The sequence below is a fragment of the Malaclemys terrapin genome, chromosome 1 (genome assembly GCF_027887155.1).
Source record: "Malaclemys terrapin pileata isolate rMalTer1 chromosome 1, rMalTer1.hap1, whole genome shotgun sequence".
In the NCBI taxonomy this organism is placed as follows: domain Eukaryota; kingdom Metazoa; phylum Chordata; order Testudines; family Emydidae; genus Malaclemys; species Malaclemys terrapin.
Window position 1 is genome coordinate 130698055 of NC_071505.1, and position 14710 is coordinate 130712764.

Below are 14710 nucleotides of genomic sequence, written 5' to 3' on the forward strand. Positions count from 1 at the left end.
AGGGAGGGAAAAAAGGGAGAGAAGTATTTAAAAGGATACCCATTGTTCTGTAAAATGTATACTCTTTCATGCTGAACAACACTATTCACATTACATAGCACATGTGATTTCAGTACAAGGTTGAATTTTGCATCTTATATTGAGTGCCTGTGGCTTTGGTGTTAGAGATCACAGACGCATGGCCAGGCAACAGAACTTGGCTTGCAGGAGGCCATGGTAAGCCATAGTCTTTCGGCTTCTGCAACCTTCATAAAAGCAGCGCCCTCCTTTCCCATACCAAGCAAAGCCTGTTGAGTTCTCCGGTTTTCATGTTAACGTGCAGCAGAAGAAACCAAAGTAACCCCTCCCATCCAATTCTCTGGGATGATTGCTTTACTCCTCCCCCCACTGTGTGGCTGATATCAGGGAAGATCCCTGCTAGCCAAACGTGAACAGCTCAGCGCCAATGATCTCCCCACCACCACTTGGCTAACTGTGGGGAGGATTTCTTTTCAGCCACAGGCAAACAGCCCAGTAGGAACGGCCACCTCTGAATGTCCCCTTAATTAAATTCCTGTATTTCAACCATGTTACCATGAATGATATCACTCTCCTGAGGATAACACAGAGAGATAAAGAATGGATGTTGCTTGAATGCCGGCAAACACCGGGACCATACACTGCCAGGCTTTGTCATGCAATGATACCAGATTACTTGCTACTAGCATGGCGTGGTAAAGTGTCCTACCATGGAGGACAGAATAAGGCTGCTGTCCTCAGACACCTTCTGCAAAGGCTTTTAGAGTACCTCCAGGAGAGCTTCCATCCCCAGACATGTTAACAGACTTTTCCAGTAGCTGTACAGGCCGAGAATGCATCCTCAGGGCAAATTAATCATTAAAAAACTCTTGCTTTTAAACCATGTATTATATATACAAAGGTACAGTCACCAGAGGTCCCTTCTACAGCTTCATGGTCTGGGATACCACCTTGGGAGGGTATTTCAGTCAGGGTGAGAAAAAGATCCTGGCTGTTGGGGAGAACGGTGTGCTGTGTGCTCTCCTCAAGCTCGTCCTCCTCATCTTCCCCATCCGCAAAATCCTCAGGAATGGCTGAGAGTATCCCTCCTCGGAATCCACGGTCAGGGGTGGGGTAGTGGTGGTGACCCCCCCTAGAATTGCATGCACCTCAGCATAGAAGTGGCATGTCTGCAGCTGTGCCCCGGAGCATCCATTTGATTCTTTGGTTTTCTGATACGCTTGTCTGAGCTCCTTAACTTTCATGCGGCACTGTACTGAGTCCCTGTTGTGGCCTCTCTCCATCATGCCGTTGGAGATTTTTTCAAATGTTTTGGCATTTCGTCTTTTGGAACGTAGTTCTGATAGCACAGAATCATCTCCCCATACAGCGAGCAGATCCAGTACCTCCCGTACGGTCCATGCTGAAGCTCTTTTTCGATTCTTGGACTGTATGGTTACCTGTGCTGATGAGCTCTGCATGGTCACCTGTGCTGATGAGCTTGACTGGCCAAACAGGAAATGAGATTCAAAAGTTCGCGGGGCTTTTCCTGTACACCTGGCCAGTGCATCTGAATTGAAAGTGCTGTCCAGAGCAGTCACAATGGTGCACTGTGAGATAGCTCCCGGAGGCCAATACCGTCGAATTGCGTCCACACTAACTCTAATTCGAACCGGTGATATCGATTTCAGCGCTAATCCCCTCATTGGGGAGGAGTACAGAAATCGATTTTAAAAACCATTTATGTTGAAGTAAATGGCTTCGTTGTGTGGATGGGTGCCGGGTTAATTCAATTTAACGCTGCTAAATTCGACCTAAACTCATAGTGTAGACCAGGCCTAAGATTCCCACCTGATAGAGAGATTAGGCTTCCTGGATTAGGAGCTCCTTGTGGGAGTGATCCATGAAGAAGGATTAAAAGGGAGGATGGGTGGGAAGGGTAGAAATAAATTGGAGCGTATAACCCACTTCCACAATGCTTAATACACAGCACTCTTAGGTAATCCGGGACCAAGCAGTGAGTAAGTGGGAAAGGTGGTTTGCAAATATGGGGACAATGGAATCTGGCATCCTGGAAACTAGCATGTTGTCCTTGACATCCCATCAAAATTCCTGTTTAGAACCCCCTGGGTTTCTAGATGGAGCAGGCATTGATGCAGAGACAGAAGGAGGAGGAGGTCTATGTCTATAGCCCCAATTCTTCTTTCTCTGCAGGTCCTGCAGTGGAGCAGGGGCAGAGTAACAGTGGATTTGCTGTGGATGGAAGTGCTTTCTGGAAGGGCCTGGAGTGTACAAGCCCAAATACCTTAGAGCTGCCCTAACGTCCTTCAAGCCACAGAGTTTAGAGTAAGTGTTCTCCCAAAACAGCAAACACCCTTCAAAGGGCAGGTCCTGTAAAGTCTGTTGGACCTCTTGTGGAAACCCTGAGGATTGCAGCCAAGAGCTCCTGTTCATTCATGGCCACTGCAGAAGCCATGGATCTAGCCACCGAGTCTGCTGCATCCAGCACAGCCTGCAGAGATAGATTATATATATATATATATGTATGAGATTGGATAGGATCACAAGCCAAATTAGTTTAACTGTGTTGACTATAATTTTCATTATCAAAATAGGGTCTATTACAATCCAAATGTACATAGATTCATACTTGATCGACCTCAGGGGTTGAGTTCTGGGCAGAAGTTTGGATTGATGTTTGTTTATTCCAAAACAGTTCATCCAGTCTCAGCTTCCAACGGACAAGTGATCACTGAAAGATAATTTTAACTCCCCTTTATAGAAAATTGGTCAGAAATTACAGAACCAGAATGAATCATTTGCAATGGAGATTGACTTCTCCTTTCACATTATCCCATGATCCATTTTTCTTACAAGCCCAATAAAGTTATAAATATTTTCTATATAGTTTCAGTTTCAATTAGCTATGTTATAAATTAACGTTTCTTTGCCAGTGACTAACTCACATGGCATCTCCTTCAGGACAGCCAACACTGTAAGCAGAGCCTTGGAAATACTGTGTCATAAGCTGCAGCTGTTCTGTCCTGAAAAAATAAAACTAGTGGTATGTGCTAGATCAGCGGTAGGCAACCTATGGCACGCATGCTGAAGGCAGCACACGAGCTGATTTTCAGTGGCACTCACACTGCCCGGGTCCTGGCCACTGGTCCGGGGGGGGGGGGGGGGCTCTGCATTTTAATTTAATTTTAAATGAAGCTTCTTAAATATTTTAAAAACCTCATTTACTTCACATACAACAATAGTTTAGTTATATATTATAGATTTCTAGAAAGAGACCTTCTAAAAACGTTAAAATGTATTACTGTCATGCAAAACCTTAAATTAGAGTGAATAAATGAAGACTCGGCACACCACTTCTGACAGGTTGCCGACCCCTGTGCTAGATCCTCAAGTTTCTTGCTTAATATTATGAAGAATATGGATCCTTTTCTCTTTAGTGCTCCAAGTGATCTATAGTGAAAGAAAGTAAAAAAGACGTGGGCAAATTGGGAGAGTTCAGAGACGAGCAACAAACTTGATATGAAGTTGAGAAAACCTGACCTATAAGGAAAGGTTAAGAATTAGCTTTTTAATCTAGAGAAGAGAAGGTTGCAGGAGAATACAATAACAGTCTTCAAATATGTAAAAGGTTCTTATAAAGAAGAGGGTGATCAATTGTTCTCCAACAGCATGGGAGATTAAGGTTGGATATTAGAGGCCGCCGAGTTGGATATTAGGATATTAGGAAAATGTTTCTAACTATAAAGGATAGTGAAGCCCAAGAACAGGTTACCAAGGGAGGTTGTAGAATCCTCGTCATTGCAGGTTTTTAAGAAGAGGCTAGACAAACACCTGTCAGGGATGGTCTAGATATACTTGGTCCTGCCTCAGTGCAGGGGGCTGTACTAGATGACCTCTCAAGGTCCCTTCCAGCTGTATTAGTTTACGAAATTTGAGGGCCTGATTCTCACTTAGCTGGTGTAAATCGACATAGCTACATCTAGGTCTATGGAGCTATGCCAATTTACATCAGCTGAGGATCTAGCCCTAAATAATTTGCTGATAAAGCAGAGATGATCAAGGATCAAAATCATGAAGAATGAAATTCACCCCTGTGCAAAAGGTCACCACAAGGCATATGTGACACTTAAGTCCATTATAAGCCCCCAAAACAGGGCTTCAGTGGAATTTGGAATTTAAATGGTGCATGGATCTTGTTCTGCCCCCTGCACAGGAGTGTATTTCACCCTAAAAGATACATAGATAGACCTAAACATAACAAATACATACATTTTAAATCAAACTATTTGGAAACCACTTCCTTTCTTAATGCCTTGCCAGTGACCTGTGGGTGGGTCCCCCAAGCACTGCAGGGGCTGCAGAATTGGGACTCATGCCCCTAGAGTTTCATCCAAGATACCAGCTGTGGGAGATCACTAGTGCTTAGTGCCATAAATTTTTGTAGGATCAGGCTCTTAGGGCCAGATTTTAAAAGATATCTAGGGCCAGATCCTCAAAGTTATTTAGGTTCCTAATGCCTACTAATTTCAACTGGTGTAAGGTGCTTAAATATCTCTGCAGATCTGGGCTGTAGGCACCTGAAGATGCAGACAGGCAGTAGGTGAGACTTTCAAAAACACCAACTCCCACTGAAATCAACTCTTTCAACAGCTACAAGACAGAATCGGTAGAGTGTATAATCAAAGACATTCATGTATTAAAGCCATGTGCATTGAAAGAGTTTATAAGTAAGGCTACGAGTCCATGATTTTATGTGACCTCTGCAACTTCAGCCCCAGGTGGCAGGGCTCCCGCTGTCAGCCCTGGGCAGTTGGGGTCAGGCTTCTGTGACATGTTGTTTATTGTCTGCGTCCTGTTGTGTTTTACTAAAAGTACCCATGCCAAAATCTTAGCTTTATTGATAAGTACCTTTGGTGGGTCTGAGTTAAGATTGCTACTGGGATATGTAAGGCAAGTTTTGAGATGTACCTATTGTCATAAGTGAATATCTGAACTGTGAGGGTCACAGAGAAGTTATATAAATTACCTTCAGTCACCGTTGCATTTCTTACAGGGCAGGCTCCTCTCCTGCCTTGGAGTTCCTCACAACCAACCAAAAAAGTATCCAAAACCTCTTACTACAGGGGTTCGGGACCCCTCAGGGGGTTGCGAGGTTATTACGTGGGGGGTCGCAAGCTGTCAACCTCCAGCCCAACCCCGCTTTGCCTCCAGCATTTATAATGGTGTTAAATATATAAAACGTGTTTTTAATTTATAAGGGGGGGGGCACACTCAGAGACTTGCTATGTGAAAGGGGTCACCAGTAAAAAAGTTTGAGAGCCACTGGCTTATCACCTCTGAGCGTTTTATTTACTGCCTTCACCAAAGCACCATCACAATCCTGTGCAGCAGGTCTATTTACAGCTTTTCCTAACCCTCAGCCCTTTCCAGGGGGCAGGGATGGCAGCACCAGAGAGATCCCACCACCCTGAGACCTTTCTTCCTCCGAGCTCTACTAGCCTTTCCCCTTTGCACATCTTTCCTGCTCTTTTAACTGTCCTTCCCAGCTGGTGGGATAATTAGTTCTTGAGCTCATCAGCCCCCAGTCTGCTTAGGCAATTAAGAGTGACACCTGAAGACACCTGTGACACTGAGTACCTTTCCCAGAGCTGAGGAAGAGCTGTGTAAGGCTCAAAAGCTTGTCTCTCTCATCACCAGAAGTTGGTCTAATGAAAAGACATTACATCACTCACCTTGTCTCTCTAATATCCTTCGACTGACACGACTACAATAAAACTGCATATAGGCAATTAAGTACAATCCGTCTCCATGAGGCCTTTCCTAGTAGAGATAATTAATGCTTAACTGATCAGCGTGCTGGGTCAGCTAGTGACTTTCAGCACTTGGTCAACATTTCATTGAAATGATTGTGATGTTCCACTCCATATGTTTTATGGAAATATGCTAATGAGTGTAAATATAATGTAACTGGAATATGCTTTATGCAAAAGGTCTGTTGTAAGGTATCACTGCAAAGCTTATAATCTACTGAGTGTGTTCATCCTATTTGTATGAATGTATCATTCTTGTATCTGAAACTATAAATATGAAATATAACTCTGAGGTCCTATTGTAATTATGCAAAGTGTGGGCCATTAATGGTGGTTTGGAATCTTGATAGCTCCCATTAACTAGGACAATTGGTTGTAAATAGCTGTTTACTTGTAAGCCTTCCTGTATACCTGTGTGCCAGCCAGTGGGAAATGAAGTCTCACAGGACATGTGAACCTGTAACATGATACTTGAATCCATCTTAAACCTGGTGCTTTTCCATTTAGAATTTTTCCAGAGTGAGACAAAGGATTCCCACCTTGTGCCAAAAATATAAAGGGGTAGAACAGAACAAAGGGGGCTGACAGTCATGAGAAGTCCCCTAGTTACCACCTGAGCTGGAACTAACAAGGATTGTACCAAGGGAAAGGATTGGGCCCAGACTAGGAAGAAGTCTAGTCTGTGAAAGAAGCTTATTGGAACATGTCTAAGGGAGAGATTTACCTGTATTCAGTTTCTTAATCTTTTACACTTAGACTTGCATGTTTTCATAGAATCATAGAATAACGGGGTTGGAAGGGACCTCAGGAGGTCATCTAGTCCAACCCCCTGCTCAAAGCAGGACCAATCCCCAACTAAATCATCCCAGCCAGGGCTTTCTCAAGCCTGACCTTAAAAACCTCTAAGGAAGAAGATTCCACCACCTCACTAGGTAACGCATTCCAGAGCTTCACCAGCCACCTAGTGAAAAAGTTTCTCCTAATATCCAACCTAAACCTCCTCCACTGCAACTTGAGACCATTACTCCTTGTTCTGTCATCTGGTACCACTGAGAACAGTCTAGATCCATCCTCTTTGGAACCCCCTTTCAGGTAGTTGAAAGCAGCTATCAAATCCCCCCTCATTCTTCTCTTCTGCAGACTAAACAATCCCAGTTCCCTCAGACTCTCCTCATAAGTCATGTGCTCCACCCCCCCTAATCATTTTTGTTGCCCTCTGCTGGAATCTCCAATTTTTCCATATCCTTCTTGCAATGTGGGGCCCAAAACTGGAGACATTACTCCAAATGAGGCCTCACCAATGTTGAATAGAGGGGAATGATCATGTCCTTCAATCTGCTGGCAATGCCCCTACTTATACAGCCCAAAATGCCGTTAGCCTTCTTGGCAACAAGGGCATACTGTTGACTCATATCCAGCTTCTCGTCCACTGTAACCCCTAGGTCCTTTTCTGCAGAACTGCTTCCAAGCCATTCGGTCCCTAGTCTGTAACAGTGAATGGGATTCTTCCGTTCTAAGTGCAGAACTCTGCACTTGTCCTTGTTGAACCTCAGATTTCTTTGGCCCAATCCTCTAATTTGTCTAGGTCCCTCTTTATCCTATCCCTATCCTCCAGTGTATCTATCACTCCTCCCAGCTTAGTGTCATCTGCAAACTTGCTGAGGGTGCAGTCCACACCATCCTCCAGATCATTAATGAAGATATTGAACAAAACCAGCCCCAGGACCGACCCTTGAGGCACTCTGCTTGATACCGGCTGCCAACTAGACATGGAGCCATTGATCACTACCCGTTGAGCCCGATGATCTAGCCAGCTTTCTATCCACCTTATAGTCCATTCATGCAGCCCATACTTCTTTAACTTGCCGGCAAGAATACTGTGGGAGACGTAACAAAAGCTTTGCTAAAGTCAAGGAATAACACGTCCACTGCTTTCCCCTCATCCACAGACCCAGTTATCTCCTCATAGAAGGCAATTAGGTTAGTCAGGCATGACTTGCCCTTGGTGAATCCATGCTGACTGTTCCTGATCACTTTCCTGTCCTCTAAGTGCTTCAGAATTGATTCTTTGAGGACCTGCTCCATGTTTTTTCCAGGGACTGAGGTGAGGCTGACTGGCCTGTAGTTCCCCGGATCCTCCTTCTTCCCTTTTTTAAAGATGGGCACTACATTAGCCTTTATCTAGTCATCCGGGACCTCCCTCGATCACCATGAGTTTTCAAAGATAATGGCCAATGGCTCTGCAATCACAGTTTTTTTATTTTGCTTGGTAACTTACTTTGTTCTGTCTGTTATTACTTGGAACCACTTCAATCCTACTTTTTATACTTAATAAGTATAAGATTCATACAAAGTAAAATGGATTTATTTGGGGTTTGGATCCCTCTGAGAACTGGGTGTCTGGGTGCTGGAGATAGGTGACCTGCTGAGCAATTTTTGGTTAAAGTCTGAAGCTTTGGGAGCGTGGACCAGACCTGGGTCTGTGTTTGCAGCTGGCTAGCATGTCTGGCTCAATAAGGCATGGTTATGGAGTCCCAAGCTGGCAGGGAAAATGGGCTCAGAGGCAAATTCAGCACATCAGGTGACAGTCCCAAGGGGGTCTCTGTGACTGAACCCATCACAATGATGTTAGAAGAGACATTTTCTATGTGCTTTATTATTATTATTTATAACAACATTACAGTAATCCCTGGAGGCCCCAGCCTAGATTTTGGCCCCATTGTGTTACAAATACACGGTAAGACATGATCCCTGCCCTGAAGAATTTACAGTCTAAATAAACAAAACAGACAAACAATGTTTTTATTATCATGAGCTCCATTTTAGATAAGATGGACTAATGAAGATGAAATCACAGGGTAAGGGGGGACCCAGCTGGCCCACAAGCTCCTCTTCCTCCCTGGGAGAGCTAGGCACTGGCACCTAAATCTTGTTTCTACGCTAGTTTCTGTGTTCAGTCACGGATACGATGCATACTGTTTCTATCTAAATGTCAACATTTATTGAAATGAGACCCTCTGAGAAATCCAGAAAAGGGCCATCATTAAGCTAGTTGGAGGTAAAAAGGGAACATTACAACAGTCAGGAGAGCGTGCTGTCTATAAATAGAGAAAAAAGGCTCAGTATAACACAGAGTGAGAAGAGGCACTCTGGATCCATTCACTGAGGAAACCAGTTGTGTAGCAGGGGTGTTTTTCATGGAAATTTGGATCCTGGGTCCTGTGAAGTCAACCAGCTCTGCAACAGACTGAACTTTGGCAGGGAAACCTACTTTATTCAATCAGAAAGGTAACTAGTTAGTGTAGGTTCTAGTTCACATTTTATTATTTTGTTTTATATTATAACCATTTGTTTCCACCACTCTCTCTTGTTTTTAGTTGAATCTCTCTTCTTTCTTAAAGAACCTCTCTCTTGTTTTATTATATTTTTTGTGTGGTTTGCAGGAGCTGTAATTTGAAGTAAAACTAGCAAATTGGGGTACACTGATCCTTTGGGGCAGAGGATCTGAGATCTTGGTGAATGTCAAGGATATCACAGGGGAATGCTTCCAAGGGACTCAGAGACTGGATGCACCTATTATTAACCTGCAAGGCAGACGGCCGGCATAGACCCAGAGAGAGTGCATGAGTGGCTGAAAGGCTGGTGGTGTTAGGGAGCTGACATCCAATTAGCACAAACAAGACTCTTTCATGCTGGAGGTAGGTTACAAGGTTATGAACAGTGCTGGGTACCCCAAGAATCATCACAGGTGTGTACACTACAGCGCTACAAGTGGGTTCCACAATCTGGTTCTGGGTTCCACAATCTGGTCCTAACTTCCTTTGCTTCAGAAGAGTTTCACCACTCATGGATTTGGCCTGCGGATTTCAGCACTAACTTAATACAAATAATAAAAACACGTAATGCATGTAAACCACACTTCTCAGGAAATCCAGCCTTTCAGAGAATCTCAGGTCAATCTGAGTTCATAGCCTGTCGCCTAGGCTCAGAATCACACACTTCTTCTTTATTGCATATGTGATGCTGACACCATGCCAACGCTCCAGGTCTCAAGGAAACACTCACAGATACAGAGCTGGAACCAGTCTGGGTAACCTCTGTGTCAGTATTATTAAAATAGGTATAAAAATGGTTTTAGGACTTAGACTTTATGGAATCCTTGTAATTTGCTGCGTGCATTAATCTCACTTATAATATCTGTATTCCATGTTATAAGGTAATACTTAAGTGTTTGTTCTGTTAGCAGTGCAGTGTTTCAAGGTTATCAGACGGTTCAGGGGATACTGTAACAGGGGGAAAGTGTTAGGACACTGCAAAGCTCTTCTGTTCAGCCATCCTGTTGCTAGGTGCTTGTACCAAGCACTGAGATACAGAGTTATTTCTACTCACCCATGCTGGTAGGTCTATCTGATTGGCTCCAACACAGAATATATGATGGCTTGGAACCTCTTTCTGCGGTGGAGGGGGCAAGGTGGAAGAGTTCCAGCAGGAGGCAAACCTAGGACTAGCCAAGCTTGGGTCAAGTTTAGACTGGGGTTTATATTTTGCTGGAATTGTTTAAGATAACAGTAAAGGTGAACCTTGGGAAGGGTTATGTTTGGACTAACATACAGAATAGTGCGATTATATACCTGTAAGGGTGCAGACTCACCCCTGCGTCACCTCCTGCAGGTCGTCCTCGGGAATTAGCCCGTCCAGCGTCCGGAGCCAGGACTGAGCAACAAACGAGTACAAAGTATTAAGCCCAGGCCCTAGGTCAGGGTGGGGCAACAAACACTGAGTCAGGAGCTCAGACCCTCAGTCAGGGCTGAGCAACAATAGTAGGCCCCAAGCCTCAAAAGGCCTGGGAGAGAGGGAGACTGCCACCCATGGGTTGGGTGGCAGGGGGGACGCAGGCCCTCCCACTCCACTGCGTCCCAGCCTGGGGCCCTAGCAGTGGCAGAAGACCCGCTGCTGTCAGTGGGGATCCTGGCTGCAACACACTGACATCGGCTGCCCCCGGGTTACTTCCACACTCCCCCTCAGGGCCTACCTGGGTCCTGGTGTCGGCCTCTGGGGGATCCAGGACCATGGGTTCGTCAGGGCAGGAATTGATCGGCAGGTCCGGCAGCTCCTCCGGATAGCGGGCGCAGGGCAGATCCGGCGGCTCCTCTGGATAGCTGGCGCAGGGGAGGCCCAGCGGCTCTGGGTGGCCGTCCTGGGCCGCGGAGTTTTCCCAGCCACGAGCTAGGCTGGAAACATCTGGTCTCTCCGGCGGCTGGGGCCTTACTGAGCTCTGAGGGTGAGCCTTTAAACTTCCGGGTTGCCACCTGACCCTCTGGGGGGCAGGCTCTGAGCTCCCTATCTCTGCCCACTCCGGCCTCCGGATGGGCTCTTCCCCCTCCGGGGCGGTGGGGAGCCACACCGGCTCACTACACTATGACTACCTCAGCTACCTCTGTCCACTAATTAATCTCCCTGGGAGTAATTCTAATGTCAAAACCACACGTAAATTCAATCAACTTTCATTTATCTTTTATATAATCCTTGTTTATCCTTAAAACCTCAAAGAGCAGTACAAAAGTGGGTAAGTATTATCATCCTCATTTTACTTGGAGAAACAAAGATACACAAGTGTTAAAATGGCTTTTCCAATATCTCATAGCAATCAGCTATGTGGTAGGGCTGGAAACAAAATCCTAAAGTATCGATTCCCATTCTTCTACTGTGACCAAGAGAAAACACTCCCTCTGAGGGTTAAGAATAGAACACAGGGCTCCTGACTCCTCCTTAGTCCCCAAACTCTAACCACTCCAACACACTTCCATCCCAGAGTTAGGAGTAAAGTCAAGAAATTCTGACTCCCAGACCACATCTATCTCACAACCAGCTAGAGAAATTTTTCCTTCTTTCCCTCCAAATTACAGCAACCTGAGGTGCAGGCTGGCAACAGTGACAATTCTCCAGCATGGTGTCCCCTCTGCACTTGTTGCTAGGGACAATAAACTGAAATGGAATAAAGCAAAATGCCAAATCCTGAAAAAAGACACTTGTGTATACGAGGGAAATTCTATCTGAAAATGGTGTCCTGTCAGATCCTGCGAGAATCTTTGGTCAGGTCTACACTACTGACTTCTGATGGCATAAATATATCAATCAGGGGTGAAGAAGTATGATTCCAGAGTGACACAGCCGTGCAGGCAAAAATCCGTAGGATAGACTTATATTGCCGAAACTGCACTTTTACTGGTATAGCTTATTTTGCTATACTTTGCCAATATAGCTGCATCCACACTAGAAGCCCTTTGCTGGTGTAGTATACCAGTATTCCTATATTGGTAAAGTGCTTCTAGTGTAGATAAAGTGCTAGGTATGGTGACTTTCTTGGGAAAAATCACAGATAATCTGAATGATGAAATAAAATATACAAGAAGATTGCTGCTTCAGGGTGTGGCGTAGAAATAGATTGAGGAACCCGAAGCAAAGTTCTGATTAGCTAGTTAATGAATTTCTTCTCTAGAAACAGATGTGCCAGTCACCTAACGCTTTATTCGGAGACTGCAATAGTGGGACTTTGTTCATGTTTTGCTTAAATAGTCTATTGATTTTCCAGTAAAATCAGATGAAGGCATCCACAGGCCGAAAAGCAGATGTGGGCCAAATAAATGCAACTTTGCCTATGTGTCCTCATGTGTCATTTCCTCAGAAGACCATAAATGCAATTTTTATGACTCTCTAAGATTGTTAACATTAAGTAATTATGCAATATAGCTTTTGAACTGAAAAGCTCTTCAGCTGAATTAAGCAACCTGTAATTTTCAAATCTTGATTTCTGTCCATTTTTATCTGAACATGCTCTCCTTTACATAAGAAATTTTACACAAAAATTCTAGCTGTTGTCATCACCAGCATGAGCCCTAGTATAGACATGACTTTAAGCATTTTTAATCACCATGAATATGACAGATAAAAAATGTCAGAAGCCACCAGATTCTTATATACGCTAGGGTTCCCACAGATACCACCAGTGGAGACTTTTAGGTAAAATTCTGTAATTTAGACACAGCCTTAGATAAAGGAGTAAACCAAAACACTCTTTCTTATCAGAGCAATCTAGTAAACTCTACAACCATGAGATATAGTAACTTAACCTTGTATCCTTCCTCAACATTTTCCAGAGGAAATTGTTCCAGAAGTTTATAACCTGCCATTTATCTTTCACAACAATAAGACGGTTGTAAGGATTGTCTCTCTCACATCCTGGCTTTTTGTTGATTTACCACAGTGAAGAAAGGTAACACTGTATGAATGTTTAGCAGGAATTGTTAATCCTTAATAACAGCCACTGTGTAAATAATACCCAGACTATAACTTGTACAGTTGTGGGATTTGGCACCAACTGTGCTTGGCACATCCAATTTAGGCCAGGAATTGTGCTCTAGTTGTGCAGACTGATGAGGGGAAAAAAACACTCTAGGCTATGTATATCAAAGGAGTTTTCAGCAAAAAACTAGCATACATCAATGCACCTTTATATCACATAGAAGGGATATAACTTAGTAGGTTCAGATAAAAATGGACAAAAGTCAAAATCAGGGAATTAAAACATGCTCAGTTCATTTAAAGAGATTTTCAAGTCCAAAAGCCATATGACCCCTCTGCAGGTCAATCCAGTAGCAAGAACTAGAGAAAATCAAGTTTGCATGAGACAGCCCAAGAGAAAGTTCCAGCCAATTGTGGCAGAGGTATGTTATGCATCTGTAAAGGACGCCCACTTTGTGGGCAGGACACTACACTAATGAGTGCAAGGAAGGCACATAAAAGATAGAGGCACACAATGTTAAGTTACTGTTCTTCACCTGAAGAAGGTTGTTCTCATAACCAATGACTAGAGAGGGGCTATCACAGAGCAGAGCAGATTCAGGCTGATAATCATCCACAAGCTGACTTCCAGCTACCCCTGAATAGGAAGAGGCTCCATCTCTCAAAAGCTATCTGGGGGCTACTGTGTTGTCCAAACGACATACTCCAGAAGGCAAGAAAAGAATCTTCTGAAGACACCCTGGTCAATTCTACATATCCATTGCTGGTAAGTCTGAACATGTTGAACATTGCAAACAGTCATTGACTAAGTTTAGATAACTTCATAATACCACAGAGTCACAGCTGAGCTTCTAAGGAAAAGCATTTGCCTAATCAGCAATATATATTGCTAGTACCGAACAGTGATTTGGGAACAATTCCTCAGATAACAACTTGAGACCCAGGAGGAAATCGATCTCCTTGAGATCATATATCAGTGCACTAAAGCGCTGACCATTGAATAACTTCTATTCATCAGTCTTTGGCCAACATCTTAACCTCTTTGGCCAACATTTGGCTGAGATTCTGAAAGGATCCTAAATGAATTAGGCACCCAGCACCCATTGAATTTCAGTGGGAGCTGGGCAGTAACTCACATGGTTTCCTTTAAAATCCCAGCTTGTGTGCCTAAAGTTACATCTTAAATTCTTATTGAAGTACCTAATTGAGCAGCCTGATTTTCAAAAGTGCTGAGTAACTATCAGCTCCCTTTGATGCCCTCTCTCTCTCTCTCTCTGTCCCACCCAACACATGAGCCACCATCATTACTGGTGAGGACTAATCACATACTTGATTTTAAAGGTCCTTGTAATTCTCGTTTGAGCAGACTAAATCTCTTAGAAAGTCCACCAAACTTTTTATTTCATTTGATAGCAATTCACTGGACAGTGCTATTTGCTAAGAGGACCTCATCTAAATGGGTACCCAAGTATATCTTCTGTTATGCCCTCCTTAGCGTGAAGCTACAAGGCTGTGTCAATGTGCACTCAGTTAGAAGCAAACCTGCCACAACTAGCTATATCATATTTATCTTCTCTGAG